Source organism: Sorex araneus, chromosome 3, assembly GCF_027595985.1.
Source record: "Sorex araneus isolate mSorAra2 chromosome 3, mSorAra2.pri, whole genome shotgun sequence".
Lineage (NCBI taxonomy): Eukaryota > Metazoa > Chordata > Mammalia > Eulipotyphla > Soricidae > Sorex > Sorex araneus.
In genome coordinates, this window is record NC_073304.1 from 180233515 (window position 1) to 180256407 (window position 22893).

The 22893-nt window shown below is 39.3% G+C and overlaps 1 protein-coding gene and 1 pseudogene across 6 annotated transcripts in view; both read right to left on the reverse strand.

The window, feature by feature from the left end:
• The window catches only part of CNTN5 (contactin 5), an 832499-nt gene that overhangs the window by 333085 nt on the left and 476521 nt on the right, over positions 1 to 22893 (reverse strand). The gene's annotated exons all lie outside the window — the stretch shown is intronic.
• Positions 20450 to 20525, reverse strand: LOC129403735 (U2 spliceosomal RNA; annotated as a pseudogene).

Consider the following 22893-nt stretch of genomic DNA (forward strand, 5'->3'; position numbering starts at 1 on the left):
TGATGAGAATTCTGTGCCTCTTCTAGAAACTCTTGATGGCAAATGGGTGAAATACATGTTCTCCCAACACAGAAAAAGTACACATACTTATAAAGGCTGTAGACAACACGAACAGATTTAACAGTTCTGAGAATAGTCCAATAAATAGATGGTTTCAAAATCTGAAATGCAAATGTGATACTGAAGAAAACTGCATGGTTTATGCAGGATCAAACATGCCAATTTAAACAACCCAACAAGAATCAGCTAGGTAAGAAATGCCCTCTTTGCATTGGCCAATACCATGGTCTGCGTGAGGCCCTATTTGATCTTTGGAGACACGCACACCAAACAAATAAAATAAAATAAAATAAAATAAAAAACAACTACCATTGTCCTCTTAAAAAACCACTAAGGGTCATAAAATAAAAACATATTATAAAACGATGTACTTTATGGCAACTTAAGTGAGTCCTGAGGGTATCATTTTGAATGAAATAAGGCAGAGGTAGAAGAACAAATACCAATAATCTTACTCACTTACAGTAGCTAAAGAAACAAATCAAGTGTACAGGCAACATCAGTTGATAGCAACCTGGGGGCCCAGGATTAAAAACCTGAGGATCCTAGATTGAGAGAAGGAGGGAATGATGCGGTGGGCCAGAAGGAACATTAGGGCATGCCAAATGTGGAAAAATGAGATAATAGTATGCAACCCAAACTACAACTGTCAGTCAGCGAACAAACTGGGGTGATGCTGGGAAGCCAGAGAGAAAATGGAAGATTGACAAGAAATGACACAGGGATACGTAAGAGGATGGGAGCACTTTGCAGGCAGTATACTGCACAAGGAATTTATACATCCATACCACAAACTTAAACTTCACTGGAATATTATTACCTCAACTACAATTTTAAAAAGATAAATACAAGTGAACTCAGCTTTTAGAAATGAATTTAAAATTCCCTTGTATTTAGATATTTTAAATGCAGATATTTTAAATGCACTTTTCCTGCAGCATCCAGGAAAAGTCATTTGTCTCTCATTGGGAGCAAACAATGTGACTTTGGTTATTTCAAGAGGCAGAGCGAGTGAGAAGAACTAATTTCCATTTGAGCACATGATTCTTGACCCACTGGACTAGATCTCAGAGATTCAGAAATATTTCCTGCAAGGTGAGATATTTTTCACCTCTGAGGCCTGACTGTGCAGGTCTATGAAGACAGGTACGTCCACTGGAAAAGTGGTCTATTAATGACTGATCAGTTTGGGCTTTATAACTTTTTTTTTAATTTTGTTTTGTTTTGTTTGGGAGTCACACCATGCTTGCCTTGCAGACTGTCCACCCAAGTCCAATTTCCAGCACCACATACTGTCCTACCAGGAGTGATCCCTGAGCACAGAGCCTGAAGTAAGCTCTGAGCATGGCTGGGTGTGGCCCAGAAACCAAAAAATAAAAATAAAAAAATTTTTCAGTCAATGAGAACAAAGTTCCCTTTCAAATTATAGAAAAAGGAAAGACACTTTTCAGGTTAATTTCCAAAGGGTATTAAAAATCCATATTAATGAAAATATGGAAAAAATTTTATTCCATGAACCTTTCAACTCCATTTAAAAACATCTATGAAACTATGGTATCTAATTATCACTCCTACACCTCTTTAGGAGTTCAAAGCAATTTACATAGTTAACTCACTTTGACAAAGGAAACTCATTTCAGAGGAAAAAAGAAACTGAGGCACATAAAAGTTAAGTTTAGTCTACCATGCAATAATTGATTAAAAAAATAGATTTGGCATAAGGAAAAGGTGATGATGAGGTTCAGTCATCCTCTTACTCTAAATTCTGTGTGATCTTGGAAAGTTACTTAATGTCTCTGAGCATCAATAATTCCCTATAACAATGAATCATTTTCCTCCCTGTTCAGGTTCAGAATTAGAACAAATCAACTGTCAGGTATCAGAAGCATAGTTCAGGCAGAACTGGGAATAGGGCAGGAAAAGAGCAGAGCTATGGGTATCACAAAGGGTGAGAACAAGAGGAAGTAATGGATGGGTGCAAAGCCTAAAAGACCATGATGATGTTCTTTGATGGGGGCTGCAGGCTCAGGAGCCCCTAAAATAAACACAGATAAAGGCACAGGACTCTCCAGACAACAGTGACTGTGTACAGACTCAGAGAAGGTCATGGACACTCATGAGGTTTCTTCAAATCCTGGGTAATATGGAGTCTTTCCTACTTCTAACTGCTACAGTACTCCAATATCAGCGAGCAACCTGTGAGGGTAGGAGGGAGCAGTAAAAGAAATGATGTGCATAACACGGATATATGAATAATAATAATACAAATAATTAAACAGATAATAGGAAACCTTCTTATTCTATCACCCAGTAGCAGTTAGAACCAGAATTCTCAGTGTGGAAGAAAGAAGATACTGATGTTGTTCTGAAAATGTTATGTAAAATGCACTCGGACCCTGAATTTGAATTGTATCAGTATAATCCACTCTGTTGAAATTAGCATATCTTGTAGCTTTATTCTGTTCTTAAATGATGGTTTTCAAGAAAAGAAACCAGAGGCTCTAGGAGAAATGAGTAAGCCTAAACGTATTAGAGGAGATCATCATTGGTGCCGGGTCTTACTGAAAGGCTGCAGTAGCAAACTCAATGGGAACAATCGAGGTGCAGAGAGAGATACTGTGAAGCACTGCCTGCCTTCCAAGGAAAGAACAGACCATCATCCTGGAGTCTGCACAAGCTCACATTCAGAGGTGACCAGAGGAGAACAGAGATGGAGGGCTGCACTGTGGAAGGTGAGCAACCAGAACCCCGCGATCCTGGAGAGTTACTGGCCCCAAGACCTAGACTATTCAGTGATAAGTTTTATGAAAAGGAAATGACAGAGAGAGAGAGAGAAAGGGAGCTTTTATGGATTAACTGTGATGAAAGACACTTTTTTTAATACATATAACCAAACGTTAGGGATGAGTACAAAGATGAAAAACTAAATTACTCATTCTTAAAGGCACCGTATGAAAGTATTTAATCCAAAACGCAGTAATTTAATAGCAGACAGTGTTCATATTGTTAGTAAGAATTACAGGGTACACATTCAACTATGATTTTTTTTTTTTTTTTTGCTTTTTGGGTCACACCCGGAAATGCACAGGGATTACTCCTGGCTCTGCACTCAGGAATTACTCCTGGCGGTGCTCAGGGGACCATATGGAATGCTGGGAACCGAACCCAGGTCAGCTGCATGCAAGGCAAATGCCCTACCCGCTGTGCTATCACTCCAGCCTACAGATATGATCTTGAAGTTGAATGTTTTGTGAATGTACATGCTCTATAGGATGCCACCTTGCATGTATGCCTTACCATTCTGAACCTACTGATAATTAGAATAGGAATAATGTCACTATGCATAAACAAAAATAAGATTCTACCAGAAGTCCAGACTTATGAAGTACCTCTAGTCTTCCAGAAAATGAGATGAACTGATTGATCACATAACCCATCTTCAGGGAACTGAAAGAGAGATCTTCGCTTTTGTTCCAAGCAATTTCAATTGCCATCTTTTTTGCTTAAGTGTGTTTAACAAACTAGTATCCTTAGGTTATGAAGCAAGTAAATTCCTCTCAAGATAGGTATTTAATATTTTAATAGTAAGGTCATGGCTCTGTTTGTTTTATGTATTTTCATTAAATGTTATCTCTTTGGAGTTACAGTAGAAATTTATAAATCAAATGCATATGATAGTAGTTATACTGGAAATGAAAAGTAACTTGGATCAATTCTGTCACCAAAGATATTTACATTAAAATAGATAAACAAAGCTATGTTCCTATGTTACTTTACATTCTGTAGTACATTTGTTAATCTGTGAATCTTATTGGTAAATACAAATATCTCTTACTATAAAGCTGTGGACAAACTAAAAGGTGTCCCAGATAAAAGGAAGTAAGTGATGAAATCTTTATCATGCTTCTTCCTCCAATCTTTTGCTCTTGCTGTTTTTCTATGACTATACTGTAGTCACAGAAAGTCATTTCTGTATGACTTCTCTAGTGCCTGACCAGAGAAGCATGTGATAGATGGTTTTAATGCAAAAGAAAGGCCTTACAGTTTGTCAAGAGGCAAATCCCAATTTTAATACCAGCCGAGGAGCAAATGTGAAAGAAATAAATTCTTTTTTCTATGCTAACAGCAATTAAGTCTTACAATTATTTATAATTTATGCTAGCAAGATTCAGGCAGGCTAATACTAAGATCATCTGAATAACGATTATATTAACCTAATCAATCTGCATTGCTCAATAAAGAATAGTAGAGCTCTGAGTTTTAAAATCTCTATTAGCCACAAATTTAGAAGGTTAACCGTGTCAGGAGTAGAAACAGCCTCCTTTGTCCATTCTGTCTTCAAGTACTCGATCCTATTATTATGGTTTAGAGATGCCATTTCCCTTAGTTCTGCTCTCAGGGGTATAATGTATCATATAATTGCTAAATTATTTGAAAATCCCTTGTCTACTAGATTTTCATTGCAACAATTAAGATCTTAAAATTTAAGAATAGTAGGTATTGAAACTATGACATTCGTTTAAGTATTATTTGCAGTTCTTATATGCAGAGTAGAAATCTATGGATGAAAGATTCAATTTACAATCAGACCCCAGTTTTGTGGAATATTTATTTAGTGCCCAGGTATTTTAGTAAACAGGAAAGTAGTAAGAGAACTACTATAATTTTTCTAAAAAATATGTTACATGTTGCCAGGTTTCTGGACATTCTATTCATTTAGAAATGTGGGCACAGAGACAGAGAGATAGTGCAGGAATAAGATGCTTGCCTTGTATACAGCAGGTCCTGGTTTCATCACCCAACACTGTATATGGTCCCCGGAGCACTGCCTAGAGTGATCACTTTGCACAGAGCCAGGAGTAGCCCCTGAGCAATACTAGGTGTGGCCCAGAAACAAAACCAAACAAAAAAATTTAAAAAATTATGTGGCCATAGTTTTTGAATTAGCTTGACTCAGAAACTCCTTAAACCTAAGAACTTAAAGATATCTTTTGATCTTTTTACTAGTAAATTGCTACATGGAAAGAAATTGAACATTCCGCTTACTCCAGATGAAACCCCCATGGCCACGAGCTTCCAGAAGCAAAACCCAGGTATGTGGGTTCAAGGACTAAGACTCCAGGCCACATGGCGGCAGTGGAGATGAGCCAGCCCTTCCTGTCTCCCCACCTGCGTAAGATCCTGCTATTATGCCCACAATCTGCCACAGGGCACCATCTCAGTGCATCAAACAGCCTTGATCCAGAGACTCCCAGTGAATCTCAAAATGGATTAGCTCCCTACAGAGATGTCTCAGGACTCCAACCATTTACAATTTTAGAATTCCAGAAGTGCACGCAACCTCTCATGATAGTCATAATAAGCAATAGGAAATAAATTATCTAGCATCTGTCCCTGGCAGGCAGGCTTGAATGGTGGTGGGAAAATTCAAAATAATGGTGGTGGGAAGGTGTAATGGTGGTGGGATCGGTGTTGAAATATTGAATGTAATAAATTAATGTGAATAACCTTATGAAAATAAAATTTAAAAAGAAAAAAAAGAAATTGGACATTATATTTTGTTTCCAGGTTTCAAAGACAATCAAAGCCAGCACTCAGTATAATTAGGTCAGGTCTGGAAGAAATGAAGTTGGCCACAAAGAACCAAAATAACCATCGCAAGCATATTTATTTCTATTTTAGTAATCACTGTGATATGAGCATCTAAGATAAACTTCCCCAAATAATAAAGCCATTAAACTCCTTCTAATACCAACTGATGTTAACCTAGAAGTTCAGACTTTTAAAAAACTGAAATATAATAAACATTTGGTGGATTTTTTTTACCATTTCTCTCCTAAAGGAAACTTGCAATTTGTCTGCAACTACAAAATAAAATCTGAAATGTAAATTCAATTTTCTGATCCAGGGGTCTATGTCGAAATGCTTGAGAGTACAAAGTTCACTTGTGGCTAAACCTAGGGAAGATCCTCTCTACTTCTTGCTACATTCGTGCAATCAGATTTATTTGGAGAGTAATTAAACACTTTCCTCCTCCTAACTGTAGTCACAGCATATTTCCCCAATCACAAAGCCATTTATTATGCTATTCCCAGATCCACTGGCACAATCACGTATTAGTGTGTCTACCACTGAGCTTGGTTTCTTCCAATTAGGTGGCCTGGCAGGAGGCAAGGGTAAATCAGCATTTCCATTTCCAGATAGCATCCTTAAGCTAAATGTGCTACTCAATTTTTAGCTTAAGCCAGGAGGCTAAAATTGCTGGAAACTTCCTGGAAAATTTTAATTGTGACATTTTAAAATAGATCCATAAGGGAGTAGTTACCCTTTTCTAATCATCTTTGCCACAAAGATTAGAATTTAGCACTTTAAATGCAGAATCCCCCTGAACTGAGATAGAGTCTATGGAAATCAAAGTGTCCTAGTTTAAGTTACACTCTGCTCTGGCCAGATCAATTGCTTTTATATTATTGATTTCTTGCATTCTGCCCTCACAGGAGGTTCTGACCTGTGATCCTGTTTTCCGGGGTGCAGTGTGAAGAGAGGAGTAGATTTTAGCTATGTGTTTATAATGAATGATGTTGTGTAAAGGAAGAGGGCAAGAACTATTGTGGCAGGTGGGAGGAGAGCCAGGGAGTGGATGTATCGAGTCATTTTGATGTCTGCTATAGATTTTCCTGAAAGAGCAAAGTTACAAATGACGCCAATATCACACTCTGAGCTGCTGCCAACAGAACCAAGAACCGAGCTGCCCAGGCTGCGGGGAGTGACTGGCAAGCAGTGGGCAGGGACAGTGACAGGAACTCTCATGCCGGGGACGGGAGGACCTCAGCATCTTAGGCAGAAACCAGACTAATAAAATAATACTGTTCACGATGCTACTGGGATGAAAAACTGACCGAGAAAAGAATCACCAGATTTATGATAGAACTTCTTTCATCAAACTACATTAACTTATTAAAATGTTATGTTTCATATATGACACCCACACAAGAAAAGGCAAGGATGCTATAATGAGTTCAGGATTGAAATATTCACTCTGGAATTCAACAAATAGTAATTTCTCAATTTCAATTTCCTCTTTATGTAACCTGCATCAGATCATGTGCCACACTGAATTCAAAGGTCCAGTTATGAAAATGTCTATGAATACTCTTTGTGACTATTCAAAGGCATGAATCTAACCAAAGGTATGGAGGATATTAGCATACTGGATTCCTCTGAAGCTTGTTTTATTAGATAAGCTTTATCTTAAAATACTTTATCTTAAAAATTCTGTGTTTATTGATCTCCAAGCTATTCCTCCACACACGATCATATGCAGGTAAAGCAGTGACCAGCATTGAGGTGCTGGGAGGTGACAGGGGGTCACGGCCCCACACACTGTTCTGCTGAAATCACTGTGAGTATCTGTGGTGGCCTAAATCTGTGTTTCTTTACCATAAATCCCCATGTCGCTCAGTCCAGTCCTTGAAACAGGGTTGTCACACCCCTAGGCTCTTTCTCAGAAACCCATATTGTCTCCTCGTGAATTTGAGTGCAGGTCACAGAACTGCCCCAATCCCCTGTTTTCCTCAGGGCACAACCCCTAGATGCTGCTTCCTACTGTCTCTGTGGAACACCTGGCTTTCTTAGTGGATTTCTGAGTGACAAACTGCACTGCTGCAGGGCAATTTTCATTAGAGGAAGTGTCCAGAGGCTTGGAAACCAGAGGCACACGTTTAAATCCCACTTCTGTTCCTATTAGCTGGTAGAAGCTGGGTAAGCCTGAGCCTGTTTAATCAAAACAGAATTAGTACTTGCTACCTTGAAAAGTTGTTTTGAAAGTGTGAATATTATCGTGTAAAATGCACCAAGGACATTTTATCTAATGCCATCGGACTGGCACTGTTGCCCCCTTCCAGCAGGGGTGTAGGGGTCAGTTGCAGAGATTCAGACTATCATAAGGACACAGACATACACACATATAGGCTGTCCAGGCTTTGGGGTCACACACACACACACACACACACACACACACACACACACGGGCTGTCCAGGCTTTGGGGTTGCCTGGGCCGTCACCAGTGGTCTCACAGGCTGGCTGTTGATTCAAAACTATATCTGTTCCTCCATCCCTCCCCAAACAGTCAATAGATATATAGAGATCAGAGGCTGGGGTCTTTCACAGAGCTGTCAAAAGACACCCTTAGAACAGAAAGCCCCGTGGTTTTCTATTGGATTCTGCCCATTGAGCCCCTACATCTAAAAGGTCCTGAGCAGTCTTAGTCTAGCTTGCCTGTGCATTCACATTTCTGCAGCCCAGGTGGTTTCTATTCTTTATTATATTATTCTTTCCTGGGTGCAGCTTTGCAAACCCTTTGCATTATAACAACTAAACTATCTTACATAAGGGCATAGCACATTCTTGCAGTCTTTTGTTAGAGGGAGGAATTACCATAATACACATGATATGTACTACATTTCCAGTCAGTGCTGGATTTTGTTATACTTTTGGTTGCTTTTGTTATATGTATTTCTTACACAATGCTTGGTTTTCTGTTTGGTTTTTTGTTGTATATTGTCCTATGTCATGCTTGGTATTTCTTGATTTCTCCTCTCTCCACTTGTAGGCAGAATAATATTCACCCAGATTTATATCATGTCCAAATCTTAGAATTTTCAAGTAGACTGTGTCAAATGGAAATGCAAATTAAAAGTATACATTGTAATTAAATTAACTCAACTATTATAACTCAATTATAATTAACTCAACTCCTCCTAAACAGGGAAATTCTCTGGAATTATTTAGGAGTTGATGCAATTCCAAGGTCCAATGTAATCAAAGGAATTCATAAAAGTAGAGGAGGAAACAGAAGCAGCCAGATGTACCCATGGGAATTGTCAGATAGATGTTTTGCTGTCGACTTTGGGGGTGGAGGTAAACATCACAAGAAGTGTGGGCAGTCTCTAGCAAGTGGACAAAGGAAGCTGACCAATTTAGCCCCTTCCTTCCAAAGGGAAAGTCCACATTCACTTGAGCTTAGGGAGACAAGGATGGACATCCCGCAGAAGAGTAAGAGGACATGGGTGGTGCTCTTGAAGCCACTAACTTTACAGAAATTTGCTGCAACTTCGAAAGAAAGCTAACACAGTGGGTAGGGCATTTGCCTCGAACATGGCCGACTCAGGTTCGATTCCTCCGTCCCTCTTGGAGAGCCCGGCAAGCTACCGAGAATATCTTGCCCGCATGGCAGAGCCTGGCAAGCTACCCGTGGCGTATTCAATATGCCCAAAACAATAACAAGTCTCATAATGGAGACATTACTGGTGCCCACTTGAGCAAATTGATGAACAACGGGACGACAGTGCTACAGTGCTACAGTGTGAAAGAAAGCTGCAAATGTGCCCTTACACAAGGCCGGGGCCCAGTGCTGCAGCCACATGCCCTCATGTTGACTCCCCATCCAGGCTGCCTCCTCACATTGTCCATGAAACTGCAGGATGGTGGGGTTGGTAGAGGCCTCAAGGCAGTTTTAGCAGCTTCTCGGCTCTATAGACAGTGGCCTTGATGAATACAGGGCCACGTTCATTGCACACTCTGGGGAGGGAGCCTCCCACTAAGTGCTCTGGGGACAGACTGCTTTGCCTGGTGGCTCACCTGAGGGGCTGTTGGTAGGAAGTCCTGGTCCACTGAGCACTGGGGGCTGTACAGGGCACTGGATCACTTAGCACCTGCACCCGAGCACATGCCAACTCCCAACTTTAACAAAAGGGTTCGGTGAGAGAACACAGACACCAAGGTCAGGTCTTCCAAACACCAGCAACTTCCAAATACATACAGAACCTTGGGGCATGGAGCTCTCTACGGTGTCATGGCCATTTGAGGCTCCACCCAAATTAAGATCTAAAATTCCCCCAAATCTGTCCAGTTGCTCAGAATCTCTGTTGATATGTCCCACTCCCTGAACCCTGAGTCCCTTGGAAGAGAAACAGTGGTTTTCTGCACTCAGATGGGTACATCAGAGCAAGGCCACTTCCTGACAAGGCACTTGGAAACCACCCAGATACAGCACATGACTTCTTAGAGCAAACTATAGCACTGGAATATTCCAGAAGCTAAGCAAGCCCCTCGCATAGCCCCAGATGCTGTTAATGTGAAAAACTGTTACACAGTGACGGAGTAATATAAAAACCAGTAGAAATTCTCAAGAAAAACAATTGAATATTTTAAACAAAAATAGGAATAGGAATAGTTTAACTATGGTGTGGTGCAGGAAAAAAAAAGACAATTTTTAGTCCATATGGCTATAGTCTTAAATCATCACAAAGTAATTAAAACAAGTGAAACCAAAGCAGGTTACAACTACATATAAGCCCAGATCTAATGAGTTGTGGAAAAAGCAGTAAACTAAACAAATCATGTAACTATTAATTAATGGGCTATAAAAAACTTCCAGGTGGCTTAAGCAAATAACAATTTTCATCTTGTATTTTAGAAGGAAATTTTTGGTAATTACAGGATTATTGTAATGCATTTTAGCTTCTAATTATCTAAAATTTTGATACTTCTGTTTCATTGAAAATGATTATTCCATTTACTTAAAGCATATGTTCTTATTTCCTCATATAAAATTATATTAATACTGTTTCAATTATTTTATGCATACCCATTTTAAGATGTATATAGTAACACTCATAAATGCTTTAAATCAGTCATGTATTCATTTAGGTATAATATACACTTTAGACGTAAAGATTTTCTCCCGATGCAATGGAATGTTATGATTAGACAATTATTATAGTTTTCATGCTCTGTATATATATCAGAAATATCAAGGGAGGCTATCTGAATTTCTCTTCTGGATCTGATATGATCCTGTCACTATAAATATTTATTATATCCCAGTCACAATTCTCCACTGTTAAGTCTTCAAAATTTATCTCAACTTTTAAGAATTTCTATTCTTATAGTGGAGATATCCAATAGTTAAGAATAATTGAGATGGGCCAAGCCATAGTATGGCATTGGCCGTGCATTGTCGATCCTGGTTTGTCTGTGCATTAAGATGCCTGAGCTGCTTAACTTGGGACCTTCACCCTGTTTCCAAAGTCAGCAGCAAAACATCTGCCTGACAATTCCCATCAGCAGCCCAGAAGTTTCCCTGGCTCCAGGAGTGACCCTTAGTGCAGAGCTGGTGGTAAGTGCTGCGCACCTTGGTAAGTGCTGTGCACCTCCAGGTGTGCCCCAAGAACCAACCCCCCCCCCAAACAAAACCAAACAACCTTGAAAATTACAACATAGTAATGTCAAATGTGCACTCAAGTATAAAGGGGAAGAGGATACAGAGAATGTAATTAAAGGTGACATTATTGGCAAACTTTGGATCGATACAAATTAAGACAGAGATGGAAGATATCTGCTATAATAGCTGAAAAAATGGTTTTTTTCTAATTTTTGTTATATAGATCCAGCTAAATAATTCACCTTCCTATGGCTGATATTACATATAAATTTAGCATGCATTTATATAATTTCTGTGATTATTTTTTCTTAAGAGTTCACAAATACCACATTTTTGCGGCATTTTTATCTCTTAATGGACACAGACAATCATGACAGAGGAAATAGCTTCAAGAAAAGAAAACCTACTTTATATGTGAATTCATATGTGGAATATAAGCAGAAGAGAGTCTATTAGCCTTTGGTAAATCTGTTAATGTACTGAAGTGATCTCTGAACCTAAAAACCTTGAGGCAGTGTCATTAAAATATACAAAGGAAATAATTAGAAATTCAGGAGGGCCAAAGGGGAAGAAGGCAGTCGAACTGACTCACAAAGAGAAAGAGATGGAGGCTGAGAAGATGCGGGGTGCAGCCTCGAAGCAGCCAGGAGGACAGTTCGGAGAAGAGCTTCATGTTAAAAATTCAGTGTACGCCTGAAACTATCATTACAGTCTTGTAAATCATAGTGCATAGGTAAAAATTGGAAGAAAGGAGAGGGGGATTGAGAGAAAATGGAGAGGTAAGAGATCCATGCATTCTACAGCTGAAGGAAAGCGCTATTTCCAGTTACTTGTTGAATAGGATACAGACCTGGCTCAGTGCGACTTCCTGTCTCCTTAACTGAGCACTGTGCATCTGGCTGGTCCCCCACTGAATAACTTGGAAGAAAGCAAATGTGTTTCTAGTTAACCATAAGCACTGCTCCTTGACATTTTACACACTAGTTTCTTCTTCATTCCTCCGATGCAGCTTTTCTCAGCTGAAACCCCTGGGGTTCCTATGGGTCCTCAGGAGAGCGTGGGGTCTTATGGGAAAACTGCATAAATGGGAGGGCACAGCCAGAGCTGAGGGGCCAACCAGAGGGGCAGGGGTCTCTGAGAAGGAAAAAGGTGGGAAGGAGCCCAAAGCTGGAAGTAGCTGAGAACTACCACTAGACTGGAAGGGCTGCTGCCCTCAGGACGACTCTTTTTTTTTTTTCTTTTTGGGTCACACCCAGCGATGCACAGGGGTTACTCCTGGCTCTTCACTCAGGAATTACTACTGGCGGTGCTCAGGGGACTATATGGGATGCTGGGATTCGAACCGGGTTGGCCACATGCAAGGCAAACGTCCTACCTGCTGTGCTATTGCTCCAGCCTCTCAGGATGACTCTTTACCCAGCACATTACTCATGCATTAATCTGTAACAGTCCCCTTGATCCAGTGTGATGTGAATCCCAAACCCGGGTGCTTGGGAAGCATCTTCTCTGTTTCCCCTGCTTCTGCCAGGCTGTTTCCCACTTGCCTCTCTGTAACTGCTCGCATTAACTTAGTCTTGCCAAGGAAAAGAAAATCTCTGCTTTTCCCAGTCTCAGTCACTTTGATGGGAAAAAAACTCAATTAACCTATTTCCCCTTTTACTCTTCACTAGGAAAGAGGCCATAAATCAGATACATTATCACAAATTCACAAAGGGACCCTAGCTAACCTCTCCCTCAATTTTCTTTCTTGCCCTAACACTGACTTGTCATTTTTATTTGGAGCCATAGTTTATAATGTAGTAATACAAGTGTGTAGCCTAGGTGAGTTTTTCATCTCTTTCATTTAAGCAAAGTTACATGTTCACCATGTACACACACTTCCACACATCTGCTTTTAGACATCTGCTTTTAGAGTTGATCGACATGGGGTAGACTGAATCACCAGCTTCTATACCCTATTTATGTGACTGAGAAAAAGCCAGCACATTTATTAAAAAGGTTTTAGGAGGTGGTAATCTCTTTAATATGATATACTTGTATAAAAGTGAAATACTTAGTGAGATTATTTTATCTAATATCCCTTTATTTTTTTTTAAATTTTCACTTTGGGGCCATACCCAGCAGTGCACAGAGGCTATTCCTGACTGAGCTTACAAGTGACCCTGGGGGTTCTTAGAAGACCCTTTGTGGTACCAGAGATGGATCTGGGCACATGCCTTCCCTGGCACTATCTCTCTGGCCTCTAATAATCCTTCTGAAATGACTGGACCCAGTATTGGGCCTTAAGTTCTTCCTGTCACTCTCATTGACTAGTGACTCACCTTTTGAAAAGCTATATATTATCAATAATTAATCAACAAATATTTCTTACACAATAGATACCAACTTCAAAGATAATTAGGAGCACTAAATTTTAGTATAGGATTGTGTTAAAGTGTACATAAGTGTTTTTGTTCATCATCATCATTTGTTCATTATTTCATCACCCCCACCTTTGTCAAAAGTTATAAATTGGGGGAATAATACAGGCATAAAAAGTTTGCATGATATATGAATAAAGAATAGAAATTATGTTTTATGATCTTACAGCTGATGATAATTTGTCTCCCTAGCAAAGATAGGGGGTGGGAAATAACATCTGTTATAAGAAAAATTGAAAGATATCATTTTGTGCAGGAGAGCTTCAGTGGACCCTGGGCAAGGACAAGCATTTCTTATTCCAAAATACAACATAAAATATAAGTCTAGAAATATTTCGCTTGTCCTCAGCTAGTTATGTTGAAGTGGGATTTTGCAACACCAAAGAAAACATCATGTTCTGAAGAGTGCTGAGGACCCAGGGTTAGAAGGCGAGCAAGATTAAGTTGACAGTTCACTTTTATATTTTATATTTAAGTGCCCACTTTGCTCTATCCTTATTTATGATACTACATAGATCATGTTAGAAAACATGTATTACATGCGATTAGGTTAATATTGAAAATTATATATTAGTAGTACCTCAAGATAAAAACTCAAATCATAGAAGTTGGACTTCTGTTGAAGTTTGTTTGTAAAATAATAATAATACCAAAAGTAATAATGTAGCTTAGTACTTCATGCTACTTAAAGACTACTGATTGATGATTAATACTACTAGCTATTCAAGTGATTTTAACTTAGTTCCACGGCAGTGTCTGGTGATAGCAAACTTAGCTACAAGTGGTAGGTGCTAAAAGAGCTCAGACTAACGCTGGGGATGTGGTCATTCCCGCCTTTCAAGATTAGGTCAGCTCTTAAGGAAAGGACTCTTGCAATGGGTTGAGTGGAGCATTGTGGGGAGAGTAACCCTAGAAAGTAGCATGACTCAGACAGCCACACTTCCCAGGCCCTAAGCCAAGGGCGGCCTGATCTACTGAGAGCTAAACTATGTAAATTCTATTTAGTTTATGTTTCTTTTCCTTAGAGCTACTTCCATTAGTGTTTTCCTTTGCATGATAACACCAGTCTGAAATGTGAATGGAATTGAGTTATTACTTGATTTTGGGGGAATGATCCCACTGGAGGGCAAGTGGCCAGCATGTGTCAGCCAGTGGCTTGTGTCAGCATCCAGGATGAGTGGCATGGATCCAGAGCAGTGTCCTGTGAGGACTCCATTGGAATAACAAAGCTCAGACTCCATGAAGGGGCGCGTCATTCCAGAGCCTTCCTGTCCATTATCTGAATGTTCTGGTTGGCCACATACAAGAGGTGTGACTTTATCCTCCTTTGCCTTAAAATCAGAAGTGGTAAGAGCCTTAGCAGAACCTGGAGTGGTTCAACTGATTTAATAAGAAAAATCTAAAGTACTAGGAGAAAGCAGTCTTTTCTTCACTTGGATGAGGAGATCTGGGGCCGGAGTCAGGGAAAGATCTGCACCTGTTTCACCCATTAGTCGTGATGTCAGATTGGGCAAGAGACACCTTTCTTAGACTGCTTCACAGTTTTCAGAAACTTGGAATGTGGATGGTGCATAAATTCTAGGATTTTGATTTCAAATAAGAATATATAATCACACAAAAATCACAATTGCAGCCAGTGAGGTAGTACAGTTAGGGTAATACACTTGACTCAGATATAGATGACCTGGTTTGATGCCCAGAACCCCATACGGGCCTCCAATTCTCACCAGGACTGATTCCTGAGCACAGATCCAGAAGTATGCCCTAAGCACCACTGTTCATGGTCCAAATATCACAGTTATTAGCAGTTTTGCTATTAACTATGCTTATATCACCGTTTCACTGTATCACTGTCACCCCTTCAGCAATTTACTCGAGTGGGTGCCAGTAACATTTCCATTCATCCCAGCCCTGAGATTTTAGCAGCCTCTCCTTACTCATCTCTCCCAATGACTGGAGGCTTTTTTTACGGTCAGAGGAATGATACCTGTTATTGTTATTGTTTTTGGCATATTGAGTACACCACGGGGAGCTTGCCAGGCTCTGCTGTGTGGGCGGGATACTCTTGGTAGCTTTATTTATTTCCCTTTATGATGATGTGTTGCACATAACAGGAATATGTTCACTCTTGTGTGAGGCTCGGCCTGAGCGTGTGGAAAGTGGCCTAGAGCGTGGCAGCAGTTGGGTTGTGGAGGTCAGCTGCCGGGGCTGGGTCCCTTGGGGAGGGGAGGGCTCTCACCTGCTCCTCTCTGGGACACCCGGAATGAAAACAGCCTGGCGCAGAGTCCCGTGGCATGGTTATGGGGGTCTCATTTTATACACCTTTCTGGGAGAAGCAGCCATGAGATCTGGAGGGTGGCTGATGAGGAGGTTATCTGGCGCGAGTAGGAGGTGGCTTGTGCATATTTAAAATATATCATAATTGCATATATTTGATTAATCCATTTATTTGTTCTAAGAATTTTTAATTGAATTTTGCTTTATATAATATTGTGATTTTCAGGATGTATAGTTAAATATAATAGTATTACATGTCAGGGGCTGGAGAGATGGTATAGTGGGTAGGGCAATTGTCCTGCATGCAGTGAACCGTGCTTATTCCTGGGCACCACATGTCCCTGAGTCTTAACCCCCAAGCAAGGCACACAACTTACCAACCCACTGTGCTATATTTCTCCAGATACTATGAAAAGTTAAAAAAAAATTATGAAGTCAAGGTTTCTAGATCTTGCTTACAGGGACTCAGAATTTGTTTAATTACCATACAGTTCCATTTTAGCAATAACACTGCTTATTATTTTGTTAATGCAATGGCATTTATGAATTCCATGTATTATAATTTAAATAAGTCTGTTATACTTGTGATTTCTTAGGTGAATGATTTACTATGTTTATGAAAACAGAATTAATATTAATGACCTCATTTGATGTTTTTTACTGACAATTTTCAGGCATATTTTTGGTGATTTTGTTGTGACAGGTGAGATCCTTTTAAGATGCAATTCAATTTCCTGTGAACTAGTTAAGGAAAACAATTCTCTAAACTAATCTACCTACTAAGAAAGGTTGTCTTGTTATTTTATTATGGTGGACAGAGATATCGACTTAAAAAAAAAGTAAAAAGTGTTATTCCTGGAGCTTCCATCATGAGCCATGACCCTGGCACTGGACAGGTCCTCAACTGTCTCCACTAGCAGACCAAGAGCTGCATGGACTTCCCCCAGAAGTCAGGAACAAGGTGTGCTGCCAATACTGACAAATTCCACGACTATAGTCTGACTCTAAATTCATATTCGTATCAACAATAAGGTAGCGAAGTGGATGAGAAGCTTTCGTTATTACCAGGACCATTACAGAGACGTTGTTGATATTTAAAAATGTGTAGTTTAAGGGCAAGCGAGGGAGCATAAATTGAGCGGCATCAGGGATGCATCAAAAGAAATTTTAAAATCCTTTTATTTCTCTTCGATATCTCAGTTTTTCCTCCAGATTTCATTTTTTAATAAAAAAGTCACCAAGATTACATTAAATATTAAGATGATGCTAATTTCAAAATGTACAGTAATATCTACCTTGATATTAAATAAAGCCAAAAGCAGCATTTTAGATTTAGTGATAACAGCGTGTGGAGTGTTAACATTTATTGAATATTTCTGCATACGTTCTCTTATTTTTATTCTCTCTTGCGATTGTTAAGGACAACTGTGCACATTGCTAAAGAAATAACTTTTCCACAGTCTCAGATGGGAATCCCATCCCCAGAGCAGTGATCATTTTGCGTGCATCAGACACTTAGTAAACATTCACTGAGACTATGGACTTGTGTCTTAGAGGTTTGGTATTAAACTGAAATGGATGAGGGATGACATAGGTTGTCCACTCAGAATCTTGAGAAGTAGGATGAGCTCAAGCTTAGAATGGGTCTTGAGAGCCAAAAGTATTTCTCATCAATAGCTGCAGAGCAACAGAAGGCAACAAATACAATAAGGAGCCTGGCAGCCAGAGAGTCAGCACGGGCAAAGGCCTCCTTGCCTCTGGGTCCACTCAGGTTTGATTCTCAGCACTGCCAGGAGTGACCCCTGACTGCAGAGCCAGGAGTAGCACTGTAGTACTGTCCTCCCATTGAGCCAGGAGTAATCCCTAAAAACTGGCTGTGCCCCCCCATCATCCCCCCGCCACCAACCACCCCCATCAAAAAATAAGGAACATGCCTATAAGAACAAAGTAACCAGAGAGAGGGAAAGGAAGGGAGGGCTGTTCTGGGAGAGAGGAGAAAAAACGGTGAACAGTAGCCCAGCAGAAGCAGGAAGGATCACACAGAGAGAAGTCATAGCCAAGAATGTAATACTCTGAGGAAGGTCACCACAAAAACATACGTCAGAAGCAAGAATGAAATGCTCTGAGAACAGCATACATTTAGCTACAGTCAGAGTATGAAAAAGATCTGGAAAATAACGTAGGCAAAAAATAGAGCAAATTCTGCATTTATTTTGAAATGGTATGGAATGCTTTAGATGTTTTAAGAGGGAGGACAGGATGCTCAGATCAGTATTGCATGGGAAGGACGTGAAGATAGAGAGAACTGTAAGTCTTTGTCTAAATATATTTATGTCCCTATAGGCAGGTCCAACCTACCCAGTACCTACCCCTTAAATTCTGCTGAACGGACCTAACAGAATTATGGCACTGAGTGCCTGGACCCACCTCAGTCTAAATATAGACTACAAACACAACCAGCGTGTCTCTGAGTCTCACAGCTGGTGGAATGAGTGTCTCCTTCCATGAAGCTGTGGGGAGAATGAGGGTTCAATAAAGGAGCCTCCCTCACAGACCCACAGGTAGCCCCAGCTCTGAGAACAAGGCTTCACAGGAAACAGCTGCAGGTGTTTTTTTTCCTCCCCTCAAAACCTCCTGTTTCAGTTATAAGACAACTACGGGCAGTTTATAATGAAAAATGCCAAATGCATTCCAGAATTTGCCCAAAGTACTAAATTCAACTGCAAAATAAACCACATTACAAATTAAGATAAATAAAAACTGGTGAAATCGCTCCTCAAAACTGGATCCAGGAATTCACCAGGGGTGAGGCCTCTCAGGGCAACATGGTTGTTTAGTCATGATTACTCGGAGTAGGAAAATTTATCAGTTAAACCTAACCATCACGTAATACTTCACCCGGTGTTACAGTTATGGCAAAAGTCAAGTGATTTCTATGGAGTTAATACTTGTATTTTACCCAGAGATGTGGATTCTGAGAATTAGTGTTGGAAAGATCAGGAAAATATTTCTGGGATTATAGCTCCCTAGAGAGCTTCAAGGTTCCTTTACTTAAAGATTGTAGGTCAAGATGTGAGAGTCTAAACCTATTTTTTTCTAGTTCAACATTAATATTTATAATATTTCCTTTTTGACGGAGTACTTTCTTGGAAGATATAAACCTCAAGACTACTCACTCATACCTTGTATAGAAAGAAATTTATTTCACTGATTATACAGTATCTTAGATTTTTCAGTCCCTTCTACATAAAGTCCTTTCTTTCTTCCATCAAACACCAACATATCTCTCTCTATGACAAGAAAACTTAAGATAAAAATCTACTCTATCCTCAACTTAAATGGCTTGGATTCTTATTTCCATATTTATCTTTACCGAAATTGGCTTTTGCCTCCCCACCCTGGAATAGGGGTTTAGAGACCACACCTAGAGGTGCTCAGGGATCACTCCTGGCTCTGCGGTCAGGGATCACTCCTGGTGGGTTCAGGGGACCATATAGGGTGCTGGGATTGAACCTGGCCAGACGTGTTCAAGGCAAGTGCCCTCCCCACTGCACTGTTGATCTGGCCCTTGCAATTGGTTTCTTAATGTTTCAAGATTCAGTGTTCTATACTGGATGTTACACCTAGCACTCGACTTGAATGGCAGTTTCCATGTTAAACTATCAACATCATTGTATGTTACTGGTGCTCCTCTGCACCTCCGGATATATCATTTTCATGTGCCCCTTGCTAGCTCCTTCCTCTCTATCTTTCTCTCCCCCTATCAGAAAAATGTGTTCCTAAAAGTGAGCCCTTAATCTTTCATTCCTTGTGTAAGTCTTCCTGACGCAACACCTAAGGCTTCAACAAATCACCCCTGTGCTTTCTGGTCACTTCCCATCTGTCTTTCCTGAGAACCGCCCAGTGCTTTTTAATGTTCAATTTTTTTTCTCAGAATAAAGCTACAAAACTGAAGTGACTCTATTCCTCCTGAAACTTGCTTTTCTTGTCTGCTTTACTTTATTATGTAACATCACTTTGACTATTCAATTGAATTGATCAAAGCTTGAAATTTTTATGCCATTCTAACTCATTCATGCTTTCTACACTTACACCCCCTCCAGTCAATCATTTGCAAATACTCATTTATTCTGGAGCTGCTCACAGCTATCTATCCTGTTATATATAATGTGTCAGAGAATTCAGGTCATCTTTACATTAATGATTAAAGTGACCTGCTAGTTTGACTTTGTGTATCTTGAAAATACATTCTAGAGGAACACTATTCATATACAGAGCACAGTGAAAACTTTTTTGCCGTTATAGAAGACCATAAGAGATTTACACAGGGACAATATTTCAAAGATTGTGTTTTCTATAGATTATTCTACAACACAATTAAGAATAATTTTAATAGAGCTGAGATAGGGTGGCAAAGAGAGATGCTGAGTAGAAAAGTGGGCTGGCCTTCCAAGTATGTAATTTTTCGGTAGTTCAGGGGGAAAAATAAGTGTAGAAGATATAGATACTACACTTGATCTTAGTCAAAAGGCCAAGAAGCAATGTAGAATATATAGAAATGATTTATAATAAAAGGCATTTGTAATGATTTTGCTAATCACAAAATTTATGACAATACACTTTGCTCATTTATAGGCTTCTTATCATCTAAATCAATGCATAGGAGGGAACTGACTGAAGAGAAAGATGTCCTATAATAAAAATTTCATATACGCTGAAATGCACCACTGGATTAGATAAGGGATATGGTAGCAAAAGTGAGTGTGTAAGTAAAAGTGTGAATCTAGTACTGACTGAGCTGGTACTGCTGTTTGGTCAATTACTAGTTGTATGTCTTTGGGAAAACAACTTTCTTAAGCTTCACTTTATCTTGAGTTTATAAAATTGGACAACAGTAAAAAGTTCCTTCCTAGGGTTGATACAAGGATTAAATGGGACGATGACACATTAAATGTGTTGAATAGTTGGCTTAGCTTTTTGATAACAGCTGCTTACTCATGTGCTGTTACCAAATAGCGGTGAAAACACACAGAAACACATATTCACACAGACTGTTTTGGATCTATCTAGACATCTGTCTCTGGGTCCATCCACCATCACCCATCCGAATGTATAAAGGATTGGTGACTGAATGTTCCACTCTTACTTGCTTGTCCAAGGAAGAATTTGGAGATAAAATCACTTTGGAAAGTGCTTCTATTCCATCTGTTCCCCTTTGTCTATGCTTTGGTGTTTTCTAAGTATCTTTATACTCAACAGGATTAGAAATGGTCCTGAGGCTTGCTTGTATTCTCCTTCAAACACAAACTTCTCTTTTGCTCCTCTCCCAAAGCTCCAATAAAAAACTATCTTGCTTCACCTCCTCCCAGCCCCCTGCCCCAAATAGGAAGAAAAGGAATTTGTCCTGAGATAGCGCTACCATTTCCCAAGGAAAGCTGGCACTCAGGATGAGATGTAAGATCCCACTGCACGTGGTGCCTTGGCCTGGTTTGAGCAACAGTCTCTGAAGACTCTATAAGCATTAGGAACATGGCACTAGGAAAAGGAGTTAGCAGGAGTGAGACACTTTCACACTGTCAATTCTGGTGTTTCCAGGTGGCATCACAGAACAGGGTATCAGAAGTACCTTCCTGCATTTCTAAATCAAAATGAGAAGCACCAAGATCAAATGCATAATGGGTGAGTCCTGGGGTTCTCTGTGAGTTATTTTACCGAAGAACAACAGAGTTGTTATGTTTATGGAACACAAAAGTTATAAACTAATATTAATTTATTTTATAATAGAGATTTACAAATAAAGTTGTATTTTCCAAAATATCTCACTTAAGTTATTCTTCAAACTAGTTAATACATTTTTAAGAACAAAGAGAATAAAACTTTGAATTTCCTGAGGACTTAGCAATTACTCAAATAATTTTTTAGACAGTAAATGATAGTAAAATTAGTTTTAAACTGAGGCCAGTTTTTAATTTAGGAGAAAAAGTTAGAACAAGCTAGAGGAGTTTTGAGTTTCAAATGAAAGGTTAAATTAAAGGGCTTATACACAAAGTCTATAAAATCATATAATCTCTCAAAAAGTTAAGGAGGTTATTTTAATCAACTGCTTCAAGGAAAACTAATGGAATATTCTGGATCTAAATCATCCAAATGCCCTGCAAAGCAATATGTTCAAATTTAGATATGAACTATCAATTTACCAGGGATGGCATATAGAGGTATTTCTGAAGTAAAAGACAGCATGAGGAGATTTTGCTCTTGATTCATTTTATGTCTGATTCAATGGTATGAGTTACTTCTCAAAGTTTGAGTTCGGGAATTCTGAAGGATGTTTGTAAGTGTCACATTATCAATTCCAAATTCTCATTATAAGCTAACAGACTGAACAAAGTTGTATTTTCATAATAAGCTAATAGAGTTACAAAGTTGTATATGGTTCATTATAGCTTGTCACTAAGAAGAAATCAGTACATTAGCTGAGAAAATTATCCTCATGATAACATAAGCTTTGCCAAACAAACAACAACAACAAAACTTATTGACAGTCAATAATAATCATCAGTAGTAAAAGTACTATAACTTTATGTATATTTTGGTCTTTTTTTTTCTCAACTCATAAGTCAGTTCATACACATGCATTCTACATTTTATTTTCACTATGCCCTTATGGAACATAAAGCTATTAATGCTAAAGATCAGAATTAACATTAGCTAAGGTTCAGAATGTTTTGTAAATATTAAATCAAGAACAATGTAAGATATTCTCATGGGCAGACTTTTGGACATGTGAGGCACACGTTCCAAGAGGAAGATGAACAAGAGCAAAGCTCCATTCAGATCCAAAAGCTGCTCAAGTTAGAAAAATAAATCAAGGCATCTCCATCAAGATGCGACCCAGGTGGCCGCACGTTTGT